This window comes from Rhinolophus sinicus, linkage group LG05 (genome assembly GCF_036562045.2).
Source record: "Rhinolophus sinicus isolate RSC01 linkage group LG05, ASM3656204v1, whole genome shotgun sequence".
NCBI lineage: Eukaryota > Metazoa > Chordata > Mammalia > Chiroptera > Rhinolophidae > Rhinolophus > Rhinolophus sinicus.
This window is the reverse complement of record NC_133755.1, coordinates 148,245,638-148,252,546: the sequence shown is the minus strand read 5'-3', so window position 1 is coordinate 148,252,546 and position 6,909 is coordinate 148,245,638. Positions and strand designations below refer to the sequence as shown.

The following is a 6,909-nucleotide window of genomic DNA, read 5'->3' as shown; positions in this document are numbered from 1 at the left end:
CTCAATGCTAACTGAAACAAAATCAAATAGTTATACACATACATTCTTTCATATATATTCTTATGTATGTATTGTTAGAGAGTGTTAATTGATGACTCAAACATGAAAACCCCTCCACATTTATTATCATTTACTATGATTTTCTGTTCTTACAAACTCAGCAAATGGGTTGCCTTCATGTGGGAAACTAATTTTCTAACCCATCATTTGATTATGTTACAGAAATTAAAGCCCAATTTCTCTAAAATTACACCTAAAACTTGGGTTCTAAAAATGGATACTCATTTAAATGATTGAGTATATTTTCCACTTTTCATCCAGCTTTTCATCATGGAAGTACAGAGTATATGGTTTATATGAGCCACACATTTAGCCAGGTGCATTAAATGATTAATTTTCTACAACATCTAAACAAGACAAGTTAGAGAGAAAATGACTCTGTCAAGAACTCTGGATTCCACATGAAAGGCTTGTTTTGGGAAATTATTTCCAGAATCAAGAAACTATATAACTCCATGACCTCCCTGGAGGGAAGACTTGAAGGACTCTTGCCTAAAATAGCAAAGTTGGACTTCTAAATTATGGAAAATGACAAACATATTGAAAATCTGGAAGAAACTTCTTGGGAGATTAAAACAAACATCACAAAGCACAGTGCATAGAAGAGAGATGATTAAACTCAATATCGATATGAAAAAGGTGGGTGGTACAATGAGAAAACTTAATAATGTCATGGACTGACTGGAATTTTGGAAACACAACTTAATGGAATTTTGGCAAGACTGATGGAGGAGTTGATTACAATTTAATGTCATATGGAACTTAACTTCCAAATACCAGTACTATAGATAAGATCCGTAATATGGAATTAAAGAAATTCTATGACTAGAGAAAATCATTGTAAGAGATTTGAAGTGCTGATGTGGGAGAGGCTCTCTTGTCAGAAAGAAATCCTTGTCTTCTTGGAGCTAAGCTGGTGCAGACTAGGAGGGCAAGCTGTCTGAAATACCAAAGAGGGCATAGTTATTGTTTCCTGTCTAATTGTCAGTAACACAGCAAGATCAACTTATCTTCTTTGACATATTGAAGGCACACAAAGACTGCTGGGGAGGAGGCCTGTTGACATCACACAGATTCTAATCTTACCTCTAAAGTAAATTTAAAGGAACTTTTCTGTTTCTACAACTGGAGAATTGGTATGAAGGGTATGCTAACCTTACTTTATCTATTTGGAATTATGATCACTTTCAGGGAGTCTTCATGCTTTTTATAGCTTACCTCAGTCAACACGGGCAGAATTAGAAGTTTGCATGGTAGATTTTTAGCCATTTAAAATATATCACTAAAAGCTATAATAAATACGAAGAGTGAACTTTACGCCTTAATAATGCTCAATAATATATATCTTAATTGCACCTGAGTTTCCAACATTATGAAAATATTTTCCAATGTCATTTTGAGGTCTTAAAGCTATACTTAATCAGGAGAGCTGGACTTTTGCCAATGGAGTTTATAGAATTTTGTTATAGAATTGTAGTGGTAATACAATGAAGAAGTAAAATGTCATTTCAGAAGCTGCAATACAGAAACTTGATAGGCACGAAATTTTATCATCCTGAAATATGTCTTTGGTTAATCAGACTAACTTTAATCTAAATCCCCCAATGATAGAATTTTAAATCAGTAAATTATTCATCACTCACAGTAGGTCTTGATTAGGGAAAGCATGTAAGATATCTTACTTATTGGATTCTTATTACAAAGCCTTTCTGTAACTGGATTGTGATTTTAAGTGCATTATGTTGTATGTTGTCATATTCTACAGAGATCTGTTTTCTTTGAACATGTAGATGTTGTAGATGAGGCTGTCAGACTAAAAGATGAATCTTGGGAGGTATTAGGGGGAAACCTGTGCTGGGAAGCTGAACAGATGTATGGAATGTGTTTTAATCCCTTAAGTCTCTTCATATGTCAATTGGCTTATGTTTCTGGACACTATCTGTCAGATCACATTGAGTTATCAGCTTTATAATCCTGAAGATTGATTTCATTAATGAAGAACATGCCAGAACCTGCGGTTATCTGAAGTGAAAGATGACTTCTTCAGGCCTTGTGAGCTGAAGAATGACTGGATGACCATTTCTTCTCAAATGGGAGAAATTAAAGCGGAGGGTGATGGTGTGAAGGCTCTTAACAGCAAGCTGAAAAAACAACTGGATATCCTTCAGAACTTGCTGGCAAGTGTTTATAATCAACTGGAACCATTTCAGGGCACATTAGGAAAAGGAGGAGGCCTGGACTGCTGCTGTGAGAACTTCGTGCACAGAGATCTCATCTTACAGCAAGTAAATGCCAAAAATCTCCCCTCTATAGGGAAAATGATGTTGGGTTGAGTGAATGCTTGGGAAAAATACTATGCATTACAGAAATAAAAAAAATAGGAGATATGACTGGGAGGTAATGATATATTCTGATCTGGTTTGTGGACTTTAAGTTCAAATCTCTTGCTGCTTCATGGGCTAAGGTCAGTCAGACTTTAAATCCAGCTTTTAGATGAGAATTTATAATAATTTCCAAGTTATCACTCAAAAACTAGTGGCTCATGCAGATTCAAAAAGGGAATCATCACTTACTTAAATAAATTTAATATGTTGTCTGATGTCTAACTTTATCTGAATCACAACAGTTTAAACCTGTTAACTATTTCTCAGTGTTTTTTTCTTTTTTTTTAAAATTATCATATTTTGTATTTCAGAGAAGAGGCATTAAGGATTCATGCCATGAGTGTATTTACAAACATTTCTACTATGTTGAGTTCAATAGTTTGATCCATTTTTCAAAATGACTGTACCTCTTAAAATGCTCCTCTTCATTTCTGCTTCATGGATTAAGTAAAACATCCTTATTTCTTTAAGCAATTGATGTCTTACTCTAAAGAAAGGTATGGCAAATCCAGATCCAAAGTACAGAGTCATCACAACTAGCAACCGCCACTTGTTTTCCACTGAAAATAGCCAGTTCTTCCCTGGGCCCTCCTCATAGTGGCTCCTATGGACCACAGAGGTTGTGAACCTCTGGATGCTATGTCCCAACATAGCGCTGTTGGGAGGCCAGCAAAAGGCACCGAGACGGAAACAGAGGGAATGGTGCTTCCACCCCACGTCCTCCTTTTCTCAGTGTTTCTTAATGCTTTAGTATTGAGGCAGGCTTTTTGTTGCAGCAAACAACTTGGATTAAATGATCTGTGGCCATGTATGCTGTGAAACCTACAGACTCCAGGAAAACTGAAAATCATAAGAATGAAGTTTTGAAACACTTTTCTATAAACTATAAATTATTACTCTGATAAGAGCCATTATTTTGATATTCCCATTAAAGGAGCAATGGTATTTCCTTGAATCTAGAATAAGATGTAAGCAATTATTTGACATTGCTATGGGGGAAAAGTCATTTTAAAATACGCTTTTTTATTTGTTTTTTTTTTTGTTTGTTTGTTTTCTTTTATTTTGTTTTCTCATGCAACTGAAGACCAGTATGTCTATCTGCCATGTACTTATAAGTCCTATTAAAGCTAGTTTCCTATTTTTTTCTAAAGCTGACATTTTTATATAAATTGGACTTTTGACACGTTTTTATTCAAAAATATTTTAGAACAAAACAGGCTTTCCAAAAGAAGTCTAGATTCCAATTCTGTTGAATAGTTTCAGTTTACTTGCATTTTCATTTATAGATTGGATTTTGTTAATTCTGGAAACAAGCTATTCCCATTCTATAGCTTGTATTTGCTTTAAACTAAAACAAAGCTTCCAAAACTTCAGATATGTCTTCTATTTATATGTGGTCATACAATTAAAGTTTCAAACTCATCCTGGAAAACGTGCTACATACCTCACTGCTGAATATCACTACGGTCACTTTCTCAGTATTCCCCTTGGGTAGCTACACACCGATGCCAGAGCCTAGTCCACGCTTCAAAGCAATTTGGGAACTCTTTTTCTGGAATGGCCATCAGAGCTGTCATCATATTACACTTGATGTCCCGAATGTCATCAAAATGTCTTCCTTTCAATATTTCCTGCATCTTTGGGTAAAGAAAGAAGTCACTGGGGGCCAGATCAGGTGAGCCGGGAGGGTGTTCCAATACAGTTATTTGTTTACTGGCTAAAACCTCCCTCACAGACAGTGCCGTGTGAGCTGGTGCATTGTTGTGACGCAAGAGCCATGAATTGTTGGCGAACTGAAAGTTCAGGTTGTGTAACTTTTTCATTCAGCCTTTTCAGAACTTCCAAATAGTAAACTTGGTTAACTGCTTGTCTAATTGGTACAAATTCATAATGAATAATCCCTCTGATATCAAAAAGGTTTAGTAACATTGTTGCAACAAGTTCACGAACTTAAATGTCAGACCTGGTATATATAAAAATCAAAACAACTTTCATAAGTATCAAATACTTTACAAATACTCTACATACTTAAGGCCTTATGTATAAGTTTATTGAGCACTCTGAACTATGGGTAATTACCATGTGCCTTTCATATGTACTAATCACTGCCTTTACCCATGTGCTGTTTACTAGCCCGTCCTCTCACTTAATGAAATCTTCGGCAGATTCTTTATCTTTATGGTCACACGCAAGTATAAAAAGCTGTCTTCTTTATGCTCATCTTTTTTCTTTTTTTACTCATCTCTTGCAGCTTTGTCCCAAGGGACTTAAATTGGAGAAGAAATGTCTGTTTTTTTACTCCTTCTCGTGTGTGTGTGTGTGTGTGTGTGTGTGTGTGTGTGTGCTTCCTTCTTTAAAAAAACGAGGAGAAAGATGGAGAGGGCTGAATGCCTATAAGGAACTTACATCGTCTCTCCTTTTGCCTTTTGATGCTCTCTGGTTAATCACTGTTTGATGCTGATTCTATTTCAGTGTGCACATGTGAATTCCTTGGGGTGCCTTGTGTGTGTGTGTGTGTGTGGGGGGTGGAATCTTCCCTTTTCAAAGTTCCCTTGTGTGAGTGACCAAGTCCAATTTGATTTGTTCCTTCTCAGAGTGTGTTCCTGAATATTCATGAAAAAGCCTCTTATTTCTGGCATGCCTACGTGGCTATCTTGGGCTTGGAATGGGTAAGAGGGTTCATTTCTTCCATGGGACCCACTTGACGTTCCTCATGTTGGTAGTTCAGACTTCCCACAGCTGTTCCCTCTTTCTGACCTATCCTCTTCCTCCCTCCGCCACCCCACTCTCTTTTTTCCTTGTTCAAGACAGTACTGTGGAAGATCAACAAGTCCACTTCATAAGCTAATGTCCAACTAGGAATGAAATACGTACCAGTTTTCTTTTGTCTTTTTCTTTCTTTTTTTTTTTTTTTTTGGCACCTCTCAGTGAGTACTTGTCTTAAATCCCTCCACACCCCAACTGGCATTGGGTAAGAAGGGGAAAATAATAATCCTTCCTACAACTCCAGCAATGTATTCCAATTCCCTCTTCTCTCTACATCCTTGCTTATGCAGCTAGGGTGAGGGGCTTGTGGTAATTACTAAGGAGAGCACTGGGTTTAGCCACCACATAAAAACCCCGGGAGGAGGGATTCCAAATGTTTAAAGTTCACTTTAGGTTGGTTAGTATAGGATATATCTTTGTATCTCAGACTTGGATCTTAGTCACCAATTCAAAGAAACAAAACCATCTCAGTCATCATGTGGGTACACTTATAGCCCATCAAATTTTATAATATAGCTCTATATATGTGTAAGGCATTATAAGTATACCTGTTAGTGGTTATACATATGTTCACTTGCAATCCTATATTGTTATTGAAGAAAACAAAATTGTAAACTTTTAAAGTATATTCAGGGATGTGATTTATTTATTTATTTATTTATTTATTTATTTATTTATTTATTTATTTATATTTTTATTTTTTACCAGCTCTGACTTTTTTCTCCATCAGTCCACAATCCCCACATCTGACACTGGTAGCTGTTAACTGCATTCTCCTTGAAACTCCTGCTTTCATTTTTCTAAGCATCCAGAAATACTACTTTCCAAACTCTTTAAATTGTTCTTGTTTACCTACTTTTTTCCAAAAGATAGGTAGCCCTTCTTCCTCACTGCCATTGCTTACCGTTCTAGGCTGATCCTTGTAAACTTAATTTGCTACAACATCCTGACTCCAGTCTGACTCAAATACACATTACATGTATTAGCTGGGCTAATCTGGCTAATCTAATTTCAATGGAACTTTTACAAAAGCTTTTTCCTACTTTAGCGCACTGTATTCTTTCAAAATTTACCTCAAGAACAAACTCTGCAACAACACATTTAAGGAAGGCCTCAATGGTGCTGTACTACCCTATCTATCCAAACCTACTTTTTCAGCCGTCTCTGATGCACAAGCTTTGCTTCAGGCACACCTATAGTGTATTCTCTTGTCCTTAACATCTCAGGAACACACACCTGTTCCTATCTCTGTGTTTTAGCAAATGATCTCCCTTCTCCAATCAGAAAGCCTCCTGACTTCTCTCCCCTGCCAAAGTAATGAGTTCTAAATATTGCCCTTTGCCATGAAATATTTCTGGAATGTTCCCACTCATATAGCTCCTTCTTTAGTTTCTGTCTATAGTAAGTAGACTTCATTTTGTGTATCTTTTCATTCCATATGTCCCCCGCTATATTTGTTCCTCCTTGGATTCAGGTGTTTTGACTCACTAATACATTAGTACTCACTAAGAGTGGTGACCATATCTTAGATTTCTTGTATGACTAAAAGAGTTAGCATAGTGTTTGGCAAGTAGATATTTTCAAAAAGTGTGGTTTATTGGTAAACATATAATATTTACCAAGTGCAGCAGAATGAATTCTGAGCCAGCCATAATTATAGCAATGTGGCATTGGGAAATATCGTTTAACCTCTTAAACT

General features: G+C 36.4%; 1 pseudogene; it reads right to left on the bottom strand.

Moving 5' to 3' along the window:
• Positions 1-2,816: 2,816 nt before the first annotated feature.
• LOC109452177 (cytochrome c oxidase subunit 7C, mitochondrial) lies at positions 2,817-3,095 on the bottom strand (annotated as a pseudogene).
• Positions 3,096-6,909: the final 3,814 nt, after the last annotated feature.